Source organism: Hipposideros armiger, unplaced genomic scaffold (assembly GCF_001890085.2).
Source record: "Hipposideros armiger isolate ML-2016 unplaced genomic scaffold, ASM189008v1 scaffold_1127, whole genome shotgun sequence".
NCBI lineage: Eukaryota > Metazoa > Chordata > Mammalia > Chiroptera > Hipposideridae > Hipposideros > Hipposideros armiger.
Window position 1 is genome coordinate 221315 of NW_017732477.1, and position 25069 is coordinate 246383.

Here is a 25069-nt window from a genome sequence, read left to right on the forward strand (position 1 = left end):
ATATTGATTTAGGAGAATTGGGGTGAAGACGCATTTGTGGTTCAAAGATACCAATACCCATGTAGAGTGACAACCATGTAGAGTGGTTGGTTTTGAGCATAATCTGAAATTGTAACAAACAGTTAAGTTTTTTCATTGGTAGTGCAGAACTTGAAATTCGTAGCACATTTTTCTCTTCAGCCCTTGTCCCATAATTTGCTAGAGGCACAGTGTAGACAGTTGAGTCAGAAATGTCTTTAAAAACCAACCAAAAGAAGGCAATGATTATCTGGCAAAGTTTTTGTGTATTCACAGGAGGACAACACCCAAGTTAAATGAGCAGCTGAAATGGTTAAAAGATGGAATCTTAGGTGGGATGGCATGATTAGATGACTACAAAAGAGCTTTTGCATACTTCCACTAAGTATCCATCTATGAAACAGATAGTTAGAAGCATCTTCCCTAAGCAAAGTGGTGACCCCTGTCAATTGGGACACCCAACCTTTCTTTCTTTCTTTTTTTTTTTTTTTGGTGGCAAAAGCTTCATGTGTTTATGAGGATTGGAACATATGCGGATTAAGTGAGATCATATGTAAAATATTTTAAAAGTCATAAACACTTTATCCTTATTTTTCTCTTCTAGGTATAAAACACAAAAAGGTGTCAGTAATATTCAATGACTACTATTCATCTGTTTCACTGAAAAAAAATTAAATAGTAAATTCTCAATAGTCATTTTCCACTGGAGTGCATTGTAGACACAAAACATAGTCATTTTCTGCATGATTCAGCCACTGTTAGAGAGTCTGTCTTCCTTTAAAATCGATTCTTAGACACAAAAGAGCCAGTTGGTTTCTGATTACTGCACACCTGGCACCATCAACTGCTGTTCCGTCTAAGCATCCAGCCACTCTTATTTATTGCTTGAAACTGTGCTTAAGCACGCCCTTAACAATATTTGTTCTTTTTTTCTTGCTTTGCCTTTTGATGGTTCTGCTTTAGCTCACTATAGATCTTAGCTGTCTGGGTAACCTTACCTCACCCATCCTTTCCATATTTTTAACCCAGTGGGGTTTGAAGTTAGATCAGGTCTGCTTGCCTTCTCATTTTAGCAGTATACCATTTATTATTGATAAGTCTGTGAAGTGTGTTTGCAAGGACGGTTCTTCCTACTTGTTTTTGATGGTCCAGGGTATGAATGTAGTTTTGGATGAACCATTTCTATTACCGTTTGTCAAGTCTTCTGGAACCCTTTCAGGCTGTTAAGAGGTGTGTTATAGGGAAAACAATCCCTCTTTTATCAAATAGGTTGCATTTTAAAAAAATTAAAGAGCTTTGTTTTCTCTCTAAAACATTTTTTAAATCCATTCACTCCACTTCCTCACTGTTATTCTAGTCTGAGCTATCAACTCTTTGTATCCACAAAATGCTTCTTTGTTCCACTCTTGATTTCTAACAAATTCCTATAAGCTGTATCATGACATACAAAAAAATTAAATCATATAATTGGTCCCCTAATTAAAAGCCTTTATTTCCTTTTCATTGCACATAGAATGGAGTTAATCTACCTGTCCATGGCTTTCAAGGCTTCTGAGCTCTCCACTCATTTATAATCATAAGGGCTGGATATTTTGATCTGCTGCTGCTTTTCTCCTATGTCTTACTTAACATAAGCTACAAGGTGGGGGAAGAAAAGAGTCTTCTTAATACCTAACGTCATCTCTCCCCAATACAGCCTGCAAGCCTCGGGAGGGTAGTGGTCTTGTCTGTATTGTTCACCACTGTATTCTCAGGGCTTAATACAGGTCCTGTCTTGTCACATCATTGGCACTAATGAATAGACATTGTGTAGACAATGCCTTATCAGAAACTTTAATATGTTATTGTGCAGTGCAGCAGTTCTCAAAACTCTAGTTGGGAAATATTTGTCTCTCTATATAAATTTTCAATTTCCTAAGCCAGAGCTGAGGATATTACCTCTTTATAGATAGACTGGTTGTGAGACTTGTTTAATGTTTGCTCTTTGAACGTTGTAAAGAGATGCCACCTCTTCTAGGTAATGGTTCTTTTCTCCTAGTTTAGATAATCTACAGGAGCCTTTAAACATAGTGTTATAACAGAGTGTATGCTCAAGTTCAATGTTCTTGATTACCTTTTAAATGCTTAGAAATGTTGAGGAAAATATTTATGGAGATTTGCCTGAAAAAGACCCAGTCTCTTATTCCAGATACTTTACATTTTATTTGTTGATTTGGTCTGATCATTATCAAGAAATTCACCGGGATCATGCCAAATTCGTGTAGTATAGATTTTTTTTAACTGTATTACATTTTAGTGTATATGAGTTCTGACAATTAAGTTTGTGAACTTGTTGCAATGATCTTGCTAAACTTTTTTATATCAGAGGGATTATTCATTATGAATTTGTATCAATTGGACAGTTAACCAATTTTATTATTTAGAAGTGCTGAAAAGGCTGCATGAAAAAGACGACCTGAACTTTTTGCCAACAATTCATGGCTGTTGCCTCACAACTGCACCAGCTCACACAACACTGTCCGTGAGGGAGATTTTAGCCAGTAATCAAATAACTGTATTGAAACACCCTCTCTACTCACCTGATCTGGCCCCCAATGACTTCTTTCTTTACCCAAAATCAAAGGAAATATTGAAAGGAAGGCATTTTGATGACATTCAGCACATCAAGGGTGATATGATGACAGTTCTGATGGCCATTTTAGAAAAAGAGTTCCAAAATTGCTTTGAAGGGTGGACTAGGTACTGGCATCAGTGCATAGCTTCCCAAGGGGAACGCCTCGAAGGTGACTGTAGTGATATTCAGCAATGAGGCATGTAGCACTTTTTCTAGGATGAGTTCGTGAACGTAATTGCCCGACCTCGTATTTGCTGGCCTATGTTGATGGACTTAAAGCAGCTCATCTTTAGTTTACTGTAAAGGTGTTGAGGGTTATAGCCATACCATTGCACGGTATTGTCTCTGGGAGAATCTCCACGATAACATTTTCTTCTTTTTTAGGTGAAAGAACAGTTGTTGTCAATCCAACTGTTTTGCTTATGGACATTGGGGTATAGAGGATTTATTAGAATATATATATATATATATATATATATATAACAGTATTTATTATTAGTTATATATTATTTATTAGTATTTATTAAGTGCTTACTATGAGTTAGTTATCTTATGAAAATACTTTATATGTGTTTTCCCATTTCATTCTCACAATAACCCTGCAACATAGGTATTGTTATTATTCTTATTTTACAGATGAAGAAACTGAAGCACAGAGAGGATAAATAATTGTCCAAAGTCATACAATTAGAAAACGTTGGAACCAAATGTGAACACAGCCTAACGTAAGTAGGCTGCCTCTCACAGGGATCTGGCTTATTTTCCCAAACTTAATTTTTTTTCTTAATTTTCATCTGCTTAAGCGATCACTGTGGGAAAATGTGGAGTATAATCAAATGAGAAATTCAGATACCGAGTTGTTTTTCTTTATGAGCACTATCTCATACCACAAAGCTCAAATAAATTTATAGGTAGGAAGTCAAATAAAAAGTATTAGAAAGTGCATCTCTATTAGAGTAAGCTGTTTATAAAACATTATTCTCTTCTAGATGCATTGTTCCACCCTGTCTGTGTTGTAAATTAACTTCCATTTTTTGTGGATTACTTTCTCCAGCTAAACTCATAGGCAACCAAACTCGTGTTATGTTACTGAAGATTAAGTGTGCCTTCTATTATTATATTTCATCAATTATGATGAATGCTTGGTGTTTCTATAGACTTTATTGAAAGTAACAGAAACTAACAAGATGTTCTAAGAAATATTAGTGAGCTAATTATGTTTTCAATTTATATCCATGATAAGGACTTGCATACAATGTTCAAGACTTGTTATGCAGTTTGACAAGTCATAGATTTTAATTATATGCTTTATATGTATAGTCCAGCCTTAAGCCACTTTGGATTATGAAAATATTGCTTTAAATACATAAAGAACGTGATTCAACTTACCCACATTACTGCTAGAAAGCTCCTCTAATTTATCAATAAGACGTTTGTTATTTAAAAGTTTTAGAATGTTTATATGCACAAAAATTCCACTAAAAATTCTCCCTAGCTACAATATATTGCATATTCGCCTTTAATGATAAAAAATGTCCAAAGATCCATTAATTATGTGTAACATTTGACTAAATTGACAATGACAAATTAATAAAAGGACAATAAATTTCTCTTTATCCTAGTACCTACTGCCATCTTGGTTTAAGCTACCACCATGTTTCTCATGGATTATTATAAATGTCTGCTCATTGAACTCTCTGCCTAAAGTTTCACTCTTTGCCAGTTTCCAACATATGCTCCATTTAACATTTAACATGTGGTCTTCCTAAATGGTACATAAACTTATGTCATTCCCCTGCTAGAAACCTTTCAGGGGCTCAGGACACTTTCTCAATTCCTTATCAAGGCTCACAAAGTGGTTTAGGATCCAGAGATCGCTTTAGCCTCATCTCACCCTTTTTCTGGAGCCATCCTAAAGCACCCCTACTTCTGAGAATGAGCCCTGTTCTCTCTAACATTTAGGCCTTTGTACTCTCTATGTAGAACAACTTCCCTCTTCCATTTTCATGTGCCTGACTCAGGTTCCAGCCTAAGTATTTCCTCTGCTGAGTGTAGGTTAGATGCTCCCCTTTGTTGAACCACAGGCTTCTGGGTTTATCCCACCAGAGCTGCTGCCTATTTACCCATCTGTCCTTTTCCATGGGAGACTGAAACCCACTTCCAAGAGAGGGGGTATTTCTAGGTCACCATCTTGTTCTCTGCCCTTACTCTAGAGATAAGCACTTAATAGATCCATAATATTTTTATTTCAGTAAATGAATGGATTTTTTAGTTATTATGAGTATCATTTCTATGTTATCTTTAAGTCATTTCTTTAAATTCATCAGGTTATTGGCATGATTCCTATTGTCTGTCTTAACATGAGTTTGAATCCCAATACCCCTAATTACTAGTTGTGTGTCTTTGGTCAAATTAAGAAAAGTTTTAGTGTCCTCATTTTAAAAACATAAGACACTTAACATGGTACTTGGAACATAGTAGGTGCTTCATCTTGTGTCAGGTTTGTTTGTTTGTTTTTGGTAGCACAAATGTTAGTAACTCTGGCTTAGGGGTTCAAATCCTGGCTTGGCTTATTATTAGCTAGACTAAGAAACCAAACACTTTGAGAGTGAGTTTTCCTGTGTATAAAATGGAAATAATAATAATGTCCACCTTAACAGGTTGCTGAGAGGTTTAAGAAAGATAATATAAATAAAACACTTAGCATCTTACCTGCACATAGTGGAGACATAGTAAATATTATACATTATTAACATATCTACCTCACTCACTAACTCATCAGTTCACTGAATTCACAGGTTTTCGTTTCATTCATCTTTGAATTCCTAGCATGGGTGTTTTGCCTTGGTACCTTGCATATAATAACGTGTCTACATGTAAAATAAAAATAACCCTGAAAAGAGTAGAATGCTGAGCTATTGTTGTACACTTACAACTTAGTGTGACTTTTTTGAAATTGGGGTATCTAGAGATAGATGCCAGTTGTGGGGGTGTCATTTTGGAATGTGACATTTTCAAATGAAGATAAGCCTATCTGATGAGACTATCTTTAGAGAAAGGAACATCAGGAGCTGAGAAAGAAATGCAGCAAGGTTAATTGGGAAAACGTGAAAAAAATTTAACTGATTCTCAATTTTAGCTATGATTAGTCTTGGTAGTTTCAGCACTAACTCAAAGAAACAGAAAAAAGGAAGTTTGTAAGTAGACCAGTTTTACATGGTATTATTGTTTGATAACAAGAATTACATAGAATAAGATAATTTGGTAAGTAGGCCCAGTATGTTTTTTAGAGCTGAAGTTTATGTGAGTAGACTAGACAATATGCCCAAGGGGATATGCATTAATTAGTAAGCTATTAGTGTTAAATTGCCGCTAATTGGGTCTCGTAATTGAAAGGAGCTAAAAGATTACAGAATGGTGTTCACAGCACTTGGGACAGAAGGAAATTTGAAACAACTCTTTTATATCTCATCTTTCAGTGATGAAAGTCAAGGTTTGTCTCACTTGAGTAAATTAACTGTTTTTTGAACTTCCTGTCTCCCTTTAAAATTATAATTAAGTATGGTATAAGAATAAGTGAGAAAAAAAAAGAATAAGGGGGAGTTTTCTTCAAAGTTCAGTTTTGAATACACCACAGATTGGTATGTAAGAATACTAAATATTTTCAAAAATTGCTGTCAAAAACTGAAGTTTTTGTCAGTTTAACATTAGTCATATTAAAATACTTCTTAATACTAATTGTGAGTTTACAAAGGGAAAAACAATAATTCAATATGAAATTTCAAGTTAAATATTACACCTCTAGTTATAGTTTTTGACATGTAATAAAACTGAAGGTACGTTCCACTTCCAGAATGAAAGTGTAAGAAGCTCTGTGGACTGTTTCCAAGGAAACAACCATAACTGGTGAAATTATTTTTAAAAATCAGTGATTTATGCTCCCTGGAAATTATCCTAAAGGCATTAAAAAAATGGAGAAACATTTATTCAATAAAATCTGCTAAATCTCTGCAAGAAGATTGAGCATCTATGGCACTTGAGCCAAACTTCTCTTTCCCTCCCAGCCCCACCCCAGCTGGGTGTGATGGAGGGTCCACTCTGGGTGGGTGTGGCCAAGAGAAGGGGCCTCCTTCTGCTCCCAGCTCCTAGTTAGGAGCTATGGTATCTCCCCGGTAAGTGCAGGCCACTAGTATTTATCATCACCCTCTGCTTCATGTTGCAGAGGTCAAATTATAGGTGAGTGTGGCCAAGAGTTCAAGAGCTCCCTTCTGCCATCTGGTCCCCATTCATAGAGTGGAGACACTACCCCCGTTGCTGCTGTGCATTAGGCTGAGAACGCTGGGGCCTCAATCACCCTACCATAGTTCTCATAGGTGGAGGTTTCATACTGGAAATGCAAGCCTAGAAGAAAAAGGCGACCACCCATGCCCCGTGCCCTGCTCCTAAAGCAGGGGTCACCCTGAGAGAAGATGGCTCAGAGAGGCAGTCCATATGATAACTCCAAAGTGCCCTCAAAAGGACCTGACTTTATTTAAAACAGTGTAGGGAGAATTCAAGCCTAAGGGTGCTCTGAAAAACAATGAAGGTTTTGGTGGTAAGTAATTAAGGGAGGCTGGTAGCTATGTGAGCACAACAAGCTATAATTTATGTAAACTACTTTACAAAAAGAATTAGGGAAAGAGAAATCGGAGCCCTCAAACCTACTGGTAGAAATGTAAAATGGTGAAGCTGCTTTGAAAAACAGCCTGGTGATTCCTCAAAATGTTAAACTAGAGTTACCCTATGACTCAGCTATTTCGCGCTTAGTTATATATGAAGAGAAAGGAGACCATATGTTCATACAAAGATTTTACATGAATATTCATAGCACTATTCATAATAGACAAAAAGTGGAAACAACACAAATGTTCATCAACTGATGAATGGCGTTTCTTTTGGGAGTTATGAAAATATTCTAAAATTTATTGCAGTCATGGTTGCACAACTCTGTGAATATACTAAAACTTCTGATGTATATACTTTAAATGGGTGAATTGTTAATTATACGAAATATATATGACTACATACAATTGCCCAAACTCATCAGATTGTACATTAAGAGGACTGAGTTTTAGTCTATGTAAACTATCCTGCAATAAAGCTGGAGACACATTGACGTCAATGGAATCCTGGTGGGAAAATAAATTGTTAAGGGCTTGCCTTGGTATCTCGCTAGCATTGATACCAGTTGAAACAGCTGGTTTTCATGACAATGGCCTCTTCAATATTTTCTCCTGTTTCTCTGAACTTTCCTCATTAGTAGTCTCTGTGTGTGACTGACTTGCCTTCATCCATTCCTTCAATATTGAATTTATTCAAGGGTCACTCTTAAGTCATTTTCTTATTCTAGGCACTTTTCCTGGATAATCTCATCCTTTTTTTCAATGTGTTTAAGTTGATTATTTCCTTCCAATGAAATCATTCTGATAATAATAAACACTTACTGAGATTTTTTTTTATTCCATGTACACTCCTCTGAATTTTATGGCATTAACTCACTAAGTCCTCACAATAACCCAAAGGTACTTCTATCATTCATCTCATTTATTAGTGAAAAGTCTAAGACCTAGAATTTTTAAGCAACCCCCTAAAGTCAGACAGCAAAGTACTGATGAAAGCTAGATTTAAATTCAGACAGTTTTGTGTCAGTTTCCAGGTATTTAACTATTACATCTTTCCACCTCTTTTAATCTTTCCTGGAATTTCAATCCTATATTTTTACTGTCATCAAGTATCTTTAACATAGTTACTATCATTGTTTTATTTGAACTCAGCTAAATTAGTCAACTACAGAAATCTAACACTGCTTTAATATTTCCCAATTGTAGAACATATGGTTTTCCATTGAAAAAATTGTTTTCTGAAGGAAATGTTTATTTCATTTATGTGGCAACAGATTTGTTTTTCATTGAAAGGTAGAAATAAACTAGAAAACCAACTTCTTGATCTGAAGTTATCCATCTCCTTTCACTCATCTATACAAATTAATGTAGAGAAATGCAATGATCATGGTTGTAGAAACGTCCTTTACACTGACCTCAATTTCAATCATGTTTTGCTTTCATCCAACAGAATAATTTTTTAAAAATGTAATTTGTATGGCAATGAAGATTTTATGAACTGTTACTAATTATTTGAGTCAAAAGTGCATGATGTACTAAAATTTCCAGTCAAATACAACATAAACCTTACTACCTAACATTTGTATTGGGTTGTCGGAAAAGTCATGACGCATTTTTACAGTGGAAAACAAAAAAAATACGTCATGACTTTCCCACAACCCAATATATTGTAGTGTGAGAGTGCCTTTCATTGCGTTCAGAAATTGCACATCACCTGAGCTTCAGTGTTTTAGTGCCATCTGTTGAGGTTTTGTAGAATGATGTAGTGTGCACTTCAGGCCATAAGAAATGGGGGATAAGTTCTTGGTGCTGCCATTTCTTTGCTCTTAGGAGTGCACAAATTATTGAACCTTTCTTAGCTAAGCATCGTGACTACTGACTAGGAACATTAACTTTTCCATTCTTTCAGTAGATTTAAGAGCAAACAACATACCGGACATAAAAACTTTAACGAGCTGCCACTAGTTTAGGTGTTAGAACAATTCCTCTCTGTTTCTTTTCTGAGGATGAAACTGATGAAACTATTGTTTAGCCAACAGGGACAATGGGAATATTTTTATATATTATCAAAATACAGACTATTCAGGCAACTATTATTATTTATTGTTTACTCTGCAAAAACTTTTTGACTTGAATGTTTTGCATATGTTCTATTATTTATACTTTAAAAAACGTTTTGATAAAAATATTAACTCTATTTTAAACTCTGAGAGAGGTGATATAGAGTAGTGTTAAGTATGTAGACTCTGGAATCATACTTCCTAGGTTCAAATCCTGGATCTGCCATATTTATCTGTGTCACTTTATTCAATTACTCATCTTTTTGTGCCTCAGATTCTTCATCTGTTATGTTTTCATAGTTATAACTTACACATTTTTAATTAGAATCACAATCACATTACTACATGAAAAGTGCTTAGAGCAGTGTCTGGTATGCAGTGAGCAGTAAAGTTATATTATTATTATTATTATTATTATTATTATTATTATTTATTAACTAATTAATACACTATGTCACAGAGGAGTAAAATGATCTGTCACTTCATTAGTACTTGGTAAAACATGTTTTAAACCAAAATTTGTTGACTCCAAATCTGTATTATTTCTATAATCTCATAAGATAATTCATCATTGTCATTTTATGGTGGCATTTCCTACATATAGTATAGTGGAAGAAGATTTTGAAATGGATGAATTACTCTCTAGCATTGTTCTTTTTATGACCCTCCCAAATGGGTCAAATGCTTAAAAGTATGGTAATATTTCATGGGCTGAAATAGTTGGAAAATGCTGCTCATAAAGAGAAATGTATACTATACTAAGAACAAGTGAAATGACTTAATGGCTTTATGTAAGATTCAACTCATGTAATACAAAGATGGAATCCAGTGATAATTTATTGTATGTGTTCTACATTCAGGGCACATGTTTGCTGCATACTTTGGCTAAATTAAAAGCATCTGAGAAACCCATCTTCAGTAACCAGAAGATTTGGTTACTGGGATTCTTGAGTCCTCAGTGGTAATAATTCATCAAATTCTGCATATTATTAATTTCTCTTCAAACAATATATTTCACCTTTCTCAAGAAGCCACGTAGCCAGGGAAATTATTTTCCTTAGTACGTCAAAGGCTTGACTAGAGGAGAGAATTACACAGGCCATACACTAACTGCCTATGTAGGTAGTGTGAATAGAAACTACCATTGCTGCCTGAATGTTAGGAGAATGTAGGGGCAGCAAGGAAACCCGAGGAGAGAAAACCTCAATCAATAACGAAGACATTATTTTCTATAACAATATACATCATTGTCTCTTAGAAGGGTAGGGGTTTGGTAGGGAGCATAAATCAGTCAGACTTATCAGTAAATTCAATACCAAGGGATGGAGATGTGACATCCAGGAGAATTGCACCTTGAATATTTTCAGATTAGTTTCTAAACAACATGGATAATGTATAATTAAGCACAGATTTGAGGAAAATATTTAATTCCTTGCCACCATTTATATGAACAAGATCTATCTGTAAAGATAGCTCTCTACCCCTATCTCTATCTCTATCCCTACCTCCAGCTCTATCTCTATAACTCTATTCAATTCTTTGACACTCATTCCATGAACAAGATCTTGGATTATGTCTCCTCTGGTGTAGCATCTCAAATGACATTCTCTGCAGGAAAATAGGTCAGCATTTATTTGCTCAGAGTAAGCTTGAGTGATGGAGGGAAGAAGTCAGTCCTCATAGGTTGGGTTATGGGTATTGGAGTAGATTGGATTTTACATATTTCAAGTGGCATCAGGGTAACAGTTGTCTCTTACGGAGCCACTGAAGTTCTTCTGGTGAACGTGATAGGACATGGCATTTAGATGTTTGTATGTTTGCGAGCTTTCAAACCAAATAAGCGTGGCCAGTTGCCAACTTGGCTTTGGAGATTTCATCTTTAATAATGAAACTCTTATGAAGAGCTGATGCTTTATATGCAATTGGACAATGGCATCCTCAAATCTAATGCTCATTCAAATATTTGACTTGCCAAACATGTTGGAGGGATTCTTTGAAGCATCATTGAATAATCATATGATGGAATTTGGCTCATAATGATCTTTTTTCTCTAGTCATTGGTAATAACACATTCTCTGTGCTATAGCACACTGGCCCACAGGTAGGCGGTGCTAAAACTAATGTAAACAATAGGCCAACTTGAGGTGGTAACTAAGGAAGGGTGAGCAGTGTTGATATAATGAGGAAGCCATAGCCATTTTATATTGTACATGCATATGTTTAAGACAATTTAGATCTTTGGCCAGCCCTGATTATTCAGATTTGCTATATCACATTAGATGTTTCCCTAGGCATTTTAATATAATTTTTGCTAGGTATGTCTGTTTGGCTCACAATTTTTGCTATTTTTAACTCCTTGGAGCTAGCCATCATTAGCACGTTTTATGATTTCTTCTGAACTTTGTTCTCTAGATAAACAACCACATATGCACAGTACACACACATATACTTTTTTCTTTTTATATAAATGAGCTCATATTTTACATACTTTCTCCTATTTGCTTTTCTCACTAATGTATTTTGGACAAATGTCCATTTCACTATGTGTGTTTGTGCGTGTGTGTGTGTGTGTGTGTGTGTGTGTGTGTGTGTGTGTGTGTGATATTCTTTGGTACATGCACAGTTGCATTGCAGGCATATACACTTTTATACACTTTTTAAAAACTGTTTTTATTAAAGTATACTTGGCCTACAATATTATATTAGTTTCAGGCATTCAACATAGTGATTTGGCATTTATATACCTTATGATGTTATCACCACAGTAAGTCTAGTAACAGTCTGTCACCATGCAAAGTTATCACACTATTATTGATTAGATTCCCCTTCACCTTTTTCACCCATCCTCCCAGTACCTCCCCTCTGGCAACCATCACTTTGTTTTCTGTTTCTATGAGTCTGTTTTTGTTTTGTTTGTTAGTTTTTTTAAAAACAGCCCTTCTTTTACTGTGTTAGAAAAACATATTTTGAGCCAACTTATGCAAATATATCACTATATTATAACAAAACAATGCTGTCTCACGTAATCAAGAAAAGTGGAATGAAGATGTGATTTTAGGAGCCAGTTGCATCCAATGTCTAGAGTAATACCGTACTCATGGCTTCTAACCATGCCTCTTCTTTATAAATTTCCCCCCATCCTGCAGAATGGCTCACGTTGACTATATCATTCACAGGGCAGAATGTATATACAATAATAGATCTCAAATATGTATATTATAATTTCAGCTGCACAAACATCATGATTCTAAATTCCCAGGGAAAGCTCCAGTTTGGGCCAAGTAGGTCCACCCCTGGTCCAATCAACTTAGGGGAAGGAGGATAGCATCATTGTGCAAAATGGGTGCTGGAATTCTCCTGCTATTTATAGTAGATCGCTGTGGATTCAGCCTTCCCTCCCTAAGACTGAATTTGCAAGAGAAGCCGTAACTAATTCCTCATTTGGAAGCTTACATGCTAAGCGCACAATCAACCCCTTGTCCTGCGCCAAGCCTCCCTGCCACAGCTTCGCTAACTCCCTTGATTTGTTGAGGATCACCTTTGCATTAAATTGTTGGCTCCTTTTAAGACAGAAATGGTGTTTCATTCATCTTTATAACTTTCTTAAACTCAGTGTCTAGCACGATATATATATATATATATATATATATATATATATAACAAATATATATATTTGTTATGTAAACTGATTGCCCGTATATCTCAGGCAAATGGTGTTTCAGCACAGTAGGATTGTTAGCCTGTCCATTATACCCACTTCTATGGCAGGCTTTTCCTCTGGGCCATAATTTTCCTACACAAACAATCAGCAGTTCAACTAGATAATCACTCAAGTTTTTGTTTTTTTTAACTTAAGCGTCTATAATCATACTTTGCTTTTTAAAACACCCATGAAAAAAATATATATATTACAAAATATTCAAATATGTTGTCTAATTGCAAAATTCCATCTAACAAATCTACAGAATTTGATTCAAAGGTGGCATTACTTACAAAATGAAATATTGTAGGGAGCTGTCATTTCTCGGCAGTGTGTTAGCCCCATCTAGTGAATGATTAATGAATTCTCAAAAGCCAGTAGCATGAGAATATTTTTAAAGCTACCGCTGAATTATATGTCATTTTGTATTCCAGTCTTTGAAGCTTTGCTCTTTCAGGTCTAGCCAAGAGGGATTTATTGTGAGATCACTTTGGGAGCCTTTGCAGGATAGATTGATTTTAAGAATGGAACAATATGAAGAGTTCTAATCTATTTCTCAAATCCCACCCCTTGCTTTGGGTTTTAGTTTTACCAAAGATATAAATGCACATAGTTTAAATAGTCATGTAATTGTGTAAGATTAGACATGAAAAACAGAAATTGCCTGCTACTGTCTCCGTTTTCTTTCCATAAAGGCAAAGGCAGTTACACTTACCTAATTTTAGTTGGTTATTTTAATATTTACCTCCATGCCCCTTAGGGAACACTTTTATCACTACTCCTTGCTTTTTTTTTTTTTTTTAGCTTTAGGCATTAGAGAAGAAGAATACTTAATTGTCTTTCCTGTCCAAGGATATACCTTATGTGCCAATACATAATATACGCTGAGACATCTAAACTTGGATACCTTTCCTTTCCTGCTCACTTTTTTCCCCAAGGAGCTGTCATGTTTTAACATTTCCTTGATTTTCTGATTGTCACTAATTCAACCTCAAATTCATTGCCCATAAAAACTCGAAGCTGGGGACACATCAGGTATTCTATATTCCTAAAAATGCCTTTCCCAGGGTCTTCTGCCTTGCCCCAGCCTGGTTGGGGTTTTTCTCCTTTCCTTGGGGTACAGCTGTCATCTTGGATCTGCTGTAATCATTATCCTGAGACACCCTCTTCCCTTTTCCCTCATGTTGGGTCTCCTATTTCTTGTACTGCATGTTTTCCTCTCTCTTGATTTACTCATATTCTGGTGAAATAGAACAAGAGTGATGTAAAATATATTTTTGAGACTGTGTGGTGAATTGCCATTTAGCATCAATTTCAAACTTCTTTTAGCTAAAACTGCATCTCCCAGACTGCTAACAGTAGGATCCTGGAAGTGCTGTAGTTTGCGCCAATGTGATATCTTCACGCAAGTTTTGAAGGTGTAAGTGAGGAAGATGCCAAGCTTTGCTGTCGGGAACACTGTGACAGGTACCTTTTCATCATGGAGGCTCCTGAGTGTGGTGGCTTTTGGGTTCCAGAGGGGGCAGTGGTTTCTTTGGTGGCTGGCTGCGGCAGCACAGCTCTCAAAGTTATTCCTGAAAGTCCAATCTAAAGTTTGGTTTTTTAGTCATTTAATACCCTGCAATATTGCTTAAAATTATGGTGGATTTGCTTTCCTGCCCTGAACCTTGAATGAAAAATCTCATATGTGCTAGCTTGGTTAGACATAGAATTTTAAATTTGAAATAATCTTTGTTTGTAGTTCTAGTGTTTCTATTAGGAAATATAAAGCCATCTCAGTCCCTGATCCATTGGTCTGTGCCACTTTTCCCCCTGATCTGGAAGCTAAGGGAAACTGTTCTTATTGTCTAGTGTTTTGAAAATTGAAGATAACATACCCCAGATTGCCTATTTTCATCCCAGAAGTTGTGCTTTTAATAGGTCATTTTTTAAAAATATTTTTATTTTTAAATTTTTTTTATTAAAGTTTATTGGAGTGACAATAGTTAGTAAGGTTACATAGGTTTAAAGCATACAACTCTGTAATACATCATCTATATATTACATTGTGTGTTCACCACCCAGAATCAGTTCTTCTTAATAGGTCATTTCAATGTGGAAACTCATGTCCTGATTTTCTGGAAAATCCCTTAATTGCTTCAGTGATTATTTCCTATTTCTGGTTTCCTCTGTTACTTTGGAACTGCCATTTTTGGTTATTGGACTGTTTGGACTGGCCCTTTAACTTAGTTTTATCTTTTTTCTCTTATTTTTCATCACTCTTTTTAAACTCTTTTTTTTAGATAGGAGATGTCCTAAATTTTACCTTTTAACTCACATATTGAGACTTAAAAATTTTTGCTATCATATTTCAAGAACACTTCTTTTTAATTATCAAATTATTCCATTTCGATACCACCCTAATCTAATTTTATTATTATAACATTTTATTTTCTGTTTAATACATACATATCGTTTCTGTAGTATCTTGTATGCATTCTGAAGTAGGGGATCAGGAACAGTGAGTGGCCTGCTCTCAAAGGTACCATTTGTTCCCTAACACACAGGGACCCTCTCTTTTCCTATTGCAAAGAGTAAAACTTTCGTTTTTGCCACTCTGGGGAAGGAGATCGGAAATTTGTTTGTAAAGCAGATTTTCAATAAATCCTTCTTATTAGTCACTCTTTTTCTACCCAACTTCTAGAAGGACTGGAGGCTAACAATTCCAGAGCACTTTGTTCATTCTACATGGTAAATTGAGTTACTTATTGGATTTTCTCATTTCAGTTTTAAGATTTTACTTTCTCCAATGCATCTGCTTTTTTGGGTGGTGGTATTTATTTATTTTTAAGATTTTTATTAAAATATAGCTATAATACCATACAATATTTTACTAATTTCAGATGCACATCAAAATTATTCAACAGTACCCACCTGGCACTATACATAGTTGTTACCATATTATTGACTATATTCCCTGTGCTATACTTTACATTCCCATGACTACATTGTAACAACCAATTTGTGCTTCTTAATCCCTTCCCCTTTTTTTCTCCCTCTCCCAATCCCTCTCCCATCTGGCAATCATCAGTGTTCTCTGTTTCTATGAGATTGTTTCTGTTTCATTTGTTTCTTTATTTTTTCTTTACATTCCACTTATAAGTGAAATTACATTGCACCTGTCCTTCTCTGTCTGACTTACTGCACTCAGAACTGGAAGAGATAGTTGTTGCAGATGACAAGATTTCATTCTTTTTTTATAGCTGAGTAATATTCTATTATATATATATATATATATATATATATATATATATATATATATATGTATGTATCACCTCTACTTTATCAATTCATCCATTCAGGGAGAGCCAGGTTGCCTTACTATCTTGGCTACTGTAAATAATGCTGCGTTGAGCACATGGATGAGCACATCCCCTTGAAGTAGTGTTTTGGGGTTCTTCAGATAGATACCCAGAAGTAGGATTACTAGGCCTTTCTTTGTCTCTTTTAATGCTTTTGTTTTAAAGTCTATTTTGTTTGGTATAAGCATTGCTAATCTAGGTTTTTTGTTTGTTTGTTTCCATTTTCATGAAATGTGTTTTTCCTTCCCTTTATCTTCAGATCGAAAGTGATCTGAAGTGAGTCTCTTGTAGGCAGCACATGTAAGGGTCTGTGTTGTTATATATTCAGCTCCCTTTCTTTTCGTTGGAGCATTTAAAGTAATTGTTGATAGGTATGTAGTTATTGTCATTTTATTATTCATATATATATATATATATATATATTTAATATTAAAGAAGTCCCTCTAAGATTCCTTCTAATACTGGTTTAATGGTGATGAAACTCCTTCAGCTTTTTCTTGTTTGAGAAGCTCTTTATCTGTCCTTCGATTCTAAATGATAGCTTTGTTGGGTAGAATAATATTGGTTGTAGGTCCTTGCTTTTCATAACTCAATATTCTGTGCCAATCCCTTCTGGCCTGCAAAATTTCTGTTGAGAAATCAGCTGATAGTCTTATGGAAGCTCCCTTGTAGGTAACTGCTTTTCTCTTGCTGCTTTTAAGATTCTCTCTTTGTCTTTAACCTTTGGCATTTTAGTTATAATGTATGTTGGTGTGGGCCTCTTTGGGTTCATCTTGTTTAAGACTCTCTGCACTTCCGGGCTTGTATATCTAGGTCCTTTGCCTGATAGGGAAGTTTTCAGTCATTATTTCTTCAAATAGGTTTCAATTCTTTGCTCTCTCTCTTTTCCTTCTGGTACCCCTATGATGCATATGTTGGTATGCTTGATGTTGTCCCAGAGGCCCCTTAAACTCTCTTTATTTTTTTGGATTCTTTTTTCTTTTTGCTGTTCTGATTGGATGTTTTCTCCTACCTTAACTTTGAAATTGCTGATTCGACCATGTGCTTCATCTAATGTACTGTTGACTCCCTGTAATGTATTCTTCATTTCCATTATTGTATTTCTCACTGGTTCTTTTTTATGTTTTCTAGTTCCATTTTCACATTTCCTATCTCTTTGTTGAAGTTCTCCCTAAGTTCATTGAGAATCCTTATAACCAGTGTTTGGAACTCTGCATCTGGTGGATTGCTTGTCTTCATTTTGTTTAGTTCTTTTTCTGAAAATTTGTTGTTTACTTTTATTTGGAACATGTTTCTTTGTCTCCCCATTTTGGCTGCCTCCCTGTGTTGTTTCTATGTATTAGGTAGAGCTGTCATGTCTCCTGGTCTTAGCAGGGTGGCCTTCTGTAGTAGTTTTGCTGTGGGCCCCAGTGGCACAGTCACCCTGGTCACCTGAGCCACACACTCCAGGTGTGTTCCTTGTGTGGGTTATGTTTGCCTTCTTGTTGTAGTTGCGCTTTGGTTGCTGTTTGCACTGAAATGGGAGAAATTGACCCTCAGGCTGATTGGTTTTGAAGACTGGCTGTGACTACAGTGGAGGAATTGTGGTAAAGGGGCTGACCCTACAGAACAGGATCTGCCTCAGCTGGGCTCTGGTGCTGCCCAATCTATCCATTGGGTGTGTCGTCCTTGGAGGCAGCTGGGTGATGCTCTAACTTGTTTCAAAGCTGGCCACTTGGCACATCCAGGGTCACCTGGGAGGGAACCCACTACAGGTCAAGTTCAGCCACAGCCTGTGCCCCACCTGGGGCCACCCAGCAGGAGGCACAAAGCAATCTGAAGATTGCTGCATTTGTGCCATGCTTGGAAGTGCCTTGAGAGGTCAAGTCGCAAACCAGGCCTATGGCCACTAGTGCCAAGCTTAAGGATACTCAGCCAGAGTTATGGCACATGCTGAAGATAGATGCTGCTTGTTTATGTTTTGTGAACCTTTGAGAGATCCTAGGAAAGCCTGCAGCATGAACCAATGCTGGCAGTTTGTATGAAAAAGCCCTGGAAGAGGTTTGCACATGCTCAAAAGTTGGGTGGGGCGGGGTTTCAAATCACCAGAGCTTGGCGAATGATTGGAGACTCAGATAGGGTGGTCACCTGTGCCTGCATGCCAGGAAAGGGGGAGGGCTCAACAAAGAAACTATGGCCTCCGTCAGCTCTTGTGTCCAGGAGAAAGCTGCTCCTCCAACACCCATCCTGAAGCCAGACAACTCAGTTCTCCCTGGGATGTCCTTGCCTCCTCTCCAGCTACTGTCCTAGTGCTTGAAATCAGAGCCAGTGATTCCATCTATGAGTAAGTTCATGTGAAGTCCCTTTAAGAGGAGAACTTGGGAGCAGCCTTCTGTCTCACTTAGCCACAATCTCTGCTGGTTTTCACAAAAAATTATGGGGACTTCTCTTCCCAGCACTGGAACCTTGGGCTGGGGAAGAGCTTGAACCCCTTGCTTCGCTGGGGAGGACCTCTGCAGCTGAGATATCCCTCCTGATTTTAATGGTCACACGTGGGAGTGGGACCAGCGCATTCCATGTCACTACCCCTCCTACCAGTCTCGAGGTGGCTTCTTCTGTATGTCCTTAGTGGTAAGGCTTTGATTAGAAAAATTTCAGGCAATTCTGAACGATGATTGTTTTGTAGTTTAGCTGTGATTTTAATGTGGTCATGAGAGAAAGTAAGCACAGCATTTATCTGCTCCACTATCGTGACCAGAACTCTGCACCTGCTTTTCAGCTTTCACAAATTTATTGCTATATTGGCCCCTCTTTTGTTCTCTTTTACATTGTGGATTTGCCTTAAAATAACTTCCTTTTTGTAGGGATTAGGGAAAGAGGAAAAATAGATCTGTGTCCTTAATACTGCATAAGTGGTTTGATTAAATTTATACTAACATGATTCTTGAGACAATACATCATTTCATACATAAATGCAAATGAATGTATATGTATGGATGTGTGTGTGTATGAATGTGCATGCATGTATATATATATATATATATATATATATATATATATACACACACATGTATATTTAAGTGATTATATTATGTATATTTAAGTGATTAAGTGATTAATTGTGATGTTGATGTCAGTGAACCCAGAATGGAGAAGGTTTGTTTTGCTGAGTAGTAATAATGAAGTAAAAATTAGGGAACAAAATGAAATTTCCCTATTCCCTGTTTTAGCTACTCTCTTTTAGAAGCTTAGGCACTTTTGAAAGAAGTTTTTGTTTTTGTTTGTTTGTTTTTGTTTTTTTTATTGTTGTTGTTTAATGGCCACAATGGTACCTTTTTATAAATTAGTCACTTAATGTATTTAAGTGCTAGACCTATAAACATTTAGCAAAGGAATAATTTACTAAATAACACTCAGGTGATTTTGAAAGTTAATGTAGCTTCTGAGAAACGTAGCTTGACAGCAAGGTAAACCTACTAGAAAGAAACTCTATTTAGGCAGAAAAACTGGAGAAATTAAGATCATTATCCATTTAAGGCTGATTGTAAAAGTATTTTTTCATTGAACAGATAAGGATCTTGTGAATCTAGGGCAAAAGTAGAATTAAGAAGGATGAACAACATGGCCATAGTGGAGAAAAATTATGCATTTATTCATCCATTCATGTACTCAGCAAATATATACCAATATACAGTTAGACATGGGGACTATAATAGTGAACTGTGCTCTCAAGGAGTTACTTTCTAGAGGATCAGGACAAATAGAAGCACAAACTTTTGTAGGAAGTTCAGAAGTGATGAAGATGTATCCATAATGGCATGCAAGACCTCTCTGAGTTGGTGACGATTTTCACTCAGAAATCTAAACTAGATATGGGAGAGATCAATGTAGATACATGGGGGAGGGGGGTTCTGGGAAAAAGACACTTTTGGTTGTAAGCCAACTGAAACTAGCTCCACCCAAACAGAACAAAACAAACGACTTAACCCTACTCATAACCAGGAGCTCCAAAAATTTGGTGTGATCCACCTCCCCCCAAGCTTGCCTTTGTCTCAGCTCTGTTTTCCCTATGTTTTTTTTTTCCTTCTTGGGTGACCCTCTCCAAGTGGCAATAGGGTGATCATTGGCAGGTTGATATGTACATGGTCCTCACTAGGTGCAGTGATTCTAGAGAGAAGAGCACAACCCTTGTCAGATCAAGGTCTGTGTCAATCTCCCAGAAAAGATTCTGGTCGGTCTTGGGTAGGTGTTGTGCCTATCCCTGGACTAGTCACATTCCACACACAGTAATGCACCCTGATTACCTGCCTGGATTACATACACATTCCTGTAATGTAGAAGGTTGGGGGTCATCTGATTGACAGATAAAATCTGTTACAGTTGGTGGAGAAGGGATTCCTAAAAGTTTCCAAATTAAATGATGCAAGGAAGTCTTTAAATAATCACACAGATAATCAAATTTAAGTATGGAAACATTGGAAGGGAATTATTGGTAGGATAGGTTCATTTTTTTCTTACACATAATTTTAAAAAATTGTCTTCTAGTGGAGTAATTAAAATAGAACTGAATGTATTGTCTTCTTAGGAAGTAATTTCAGTCCAAGAGGTAATGCTAGGAAAGAATTAAACTCAGAAAAATAATGTAATGGAGGACTGCTAAGACCTGGTCCTGGTGGTAATCTCAAGGGAAATGGGCAAAGAGGTGATTATGTGGCTTTTACCATGTGAAGCCCACCTTCCTACATTAGATTTTGTGGCATAGGCTCTAGAAACAAATCAAAAGTGTACCTGGCTAGAGCATTGTCTCAATCAAGATAGGCTAGATTATGCTATGGTAATAAACAACCCAATTATGATTAGTTGAAATGAGGAAGATTTCTTTCTTTCTCAAGCTACATATTTATCATGGGTGAGCAGGTAGGCTCTGCTCTTAGTGGTCACTCAGAGATCCAGACAGACAGAATAGCCACTATCATGAATCTTCCCAGTCACCCTGCAAAATAAAGAGAACTCTAGATGGTTTCACTACATAATTATATGCTCTGAACTCAGAAGGACATGTGTTACTTTCTTACAACTCATTGGTCAGAACTGGTCCAGAAATTACCTCATCCTTTCTCAAAGGGACCAATGCTTCTATATACTTGGAAAGAGAAGACCTGGAAGGTTTTGGTAAATATCATGAATGACTAACACAAGTATTTGTGGTTCTTATTCATGCCAGAGGATTATACAACAAAGGCATAGTTTCAGTAGAAAGAAAATTAAACCTTGATATCTAGTATAATTTCTGGACTAGAACAAAAATTTGTGAAAAACACTAAAGGAATAATATTAAACAAGTATTGATAGTTTAAAAATTAGGGCCGGCCAAGTGGCTCAGTTGGTTAAGAGCTCGCGCAAGAGTGTGAGCTCTGAGCAACAGGGGTTTGATTCCCGGCCTGAGCTGGGCTGCCACTGAACTGCCAACAGGTGGCAGGATGGCTCAGCTAAAAAAAAATAATAATAAAAAAAATAAATTCTAAAAATATTTAGAAATTATTCAAACTGAATATTAGAATGATCTATGCTAGGATAAGTTTGTATATGGTATGATTTGGAGAAATTTTAACTATACAAATAATTTACGATAAATAGCTCCTGAATTCTACTGCATATATTTTCCAGATATTGAAAAATTCATAAAATATAATTCAGAATAAAATGTTCTTAAACTGAACAAATTAAATGGTAACCTTTTTTTAACATTCATTTGCTTATAAATTAAAATGGGTAAATTGAAACAATGTCAGTTATAAGACAAAAGAATTCTGCAATTTCCTTTCTGTGGTGTTTCTTATTTTCCAATAAGATTCCATTCTTATTACTTTAAACCACTATTGCCATTGACTTCTATAGGGACTACAAATAAGTGAATGGCAGGCAATTTGCGCTAAGGTGTGTGGCATTGTGGAAAATTTGGGATAGAGCATATCTCTGTGAACACCTTTTATTTACTAAGCACAACACATCCGGGACACTCCTTGAGCCTATCCCTGCAAAATTCTACCCAGTTTAGTGTGCCGAAAGCTCACTGCAGACAGAATAAAGAAAGGGAAGTGGACAAAAGTAGATTGTCAGGAGGGTCCTGCAAAACTAGGTCTGGGTGGTTGAAGGGCTCGCATCATGTTTTTATTGTCTGTATGACCATTTAAAACAATTCAGTATAAATGAAGTGTTGTAGATGTATATAAGTTAACTAAACTCTCTAGTTGAAAGACAGTTTATTAGTATTTGAAGAACCCTAAACAAAAATCAATCATCTGGTGTTTATGTCTTGGGATTTCTAGCACACAGGCTGCTCCTTCTCAGTGTCCTTGCTGATATTCCTCTTCCTGGCCTTTAAACTTTTAGAATGTTCCAGGCTTTGTACTTGGGGCTTGTACTTTCTGTCTCTTAGGTGATCTTATTTAAACCCATGACTTAAAAATAATATCCACATTGCTGCCTTCTTGTCTCTATCAAACTCAAGGTGTGCATCCAAATGATCTAAATAGCCATGTGGTAGCTCTCTCTGGCTATCAAATAAGTATTTAAAAATGGACATATCTAAAACAGAATTTTAATTTATTTCTGCTCCTCTCAAAATCATGAAGCCTTTCCCATCATTTAGTCTACCCTCAAAATATTGAATAATCTTTTCCTCTCTTTTTCTCACTTTTTATACCAAATCTATCAATAAGTCTGTTATCTATTGGATTTTCCATTGGAATCAATGCTGAGATTTATCATCTTTATTACTGCAAGCCTTGTTGAAGCTACTGTCACTCCCTACCCAACTTACTGGAATACACCTCTTTCTCCTGCAAAAGCTTCCGATTGCACTTTTGGCGACTTTGAGTCTATTCTTCCTCCTCACAACAGCAGAATGATACTGTCACTCCTCCATTCCAAACTAGCATATTTGCAATATAGCATGAGTCCTGCCAATAGACGTTTTGTGTAAATAAAAACTACAGCCACATACAAAATAGTATTATATACTTTTAGGGAATGATAAACCCAACACATTATCGTAGATGAGTTGGGTGAGGAAGAGAATGTGGGTATAGAGTTAAAATAAAAGAAAAAGTGAAACAGAAGTGTAGTCTTACATGACCCACCAGGGAAATGTTACATGACTTAAGAAATATAGTAACTCAATCTTTTTGAATTTGAGATTAAAAAAAAAATCAATCATTCAATCCCTAAAAAAGATGGTATATATTTTTGAGTGAATAGTCTGTGACTTTTAATATTTTACTTGAAAATATTACATCCAAGTGGCACATGCTAGCTTTGGTATTATTATTTTTACTTCCAATCTAATAGTTGTCTTTCAAGCCAGATATCCATTGGTGGAGTAAATGAGTGGAGTGTATGTATTTGCAACTCTTTCTTCACTTTTAAAGCATTTGGAACTTCAAATTTTAGATATATGCCAGATTTAGAAGTTTACCTCATCCCCATTCTATTTTGTTTAAATACTAAAATATTAAAAATCAGCATGTACTTTCAATAAATTACAGTATAATAGAATATTACATTGAAAAATAAAAATAATTACATTTAAAAGCTTGCTGCATATAGTCTTTGAAGAAATTATAGGCACAGAATGAAGCACTGGATATTATAATGTATAAATATTGTATCAGTTAATCCAAGTGAGAAAAAAAATGGTATTAGAATGCCATGTAAGCAGCTAATATAATCAGCAAAATTCTTAAATTCTGCAATAAAAATGTATAAAAATTTTAGCCTACATATTTAGGGCAGGAACATGTACATTTAGGCATCTTAAAAATTGCTGAATTTTGTCATCACAAAATACTATGGAATCCATTTTGTTTCAAAGTAACTGTGAGGTAGCATTATTGGTTTCAAGAAGAAATTAAACATTTTTTCTATCAGCAATTTGGTGCTTATAAGAGATATTTCTGTGTTTATAGGCACTCCTATGCCTCTTAGCTGACTAGTGAAACTTTAATAAATAAAAGTTCATGAGTTGAAGGAGATTGCACAGGTGCTTACATTTTTAAAAGGGAAGGTTGAATCATGTAGGTTAAGGCTCCTAGCTTTTTAGATATGGCTTAGCTTAAGATGAACTTGATCTGTGAGAATCTTGTGCTTTGTTGTAGGATTGTGTATGTAAATTGAAAACAGAAAATAAATTCAGGATGGAAAACACTAGTTGTCATCTGCTGAATACCTAGTATGTGCTACCTCTGATATTAAGTATTTTATGGGCAATATCTGTAATTCTATCATCATTTAATATTTATGTTATATCATTTTTTAGAGAAGAAAAACCTGTGGTTTGGAGAGTTTTAGTGAGTTTCTCAATTTCAAAGAGTTAGAAAAAGTGAGGTAAATGTTGAACTCAGGGCTGTTTAAGTGCCCCAGCAAATCACTAAGTCATTGTTACTTGCATTTCTGGGCATTCTAATTTACCTTCGTTGGATACAGATATTTTACTTTTGCACAAAAATAGCCATGGAATGAAAGTCAAGGTCTGAGACAAAGATTATATCAAGGGTGCCAAACATTTAGATAAAAAATTAAAAATTAACTTAGTATTTGAATATCCTATCAGTATTCTATATAAATATCCAGATATTTCCAAATACCTTATATGATAGCATATGGACAAAACATAAAAAATGAACTGAATTTAACAT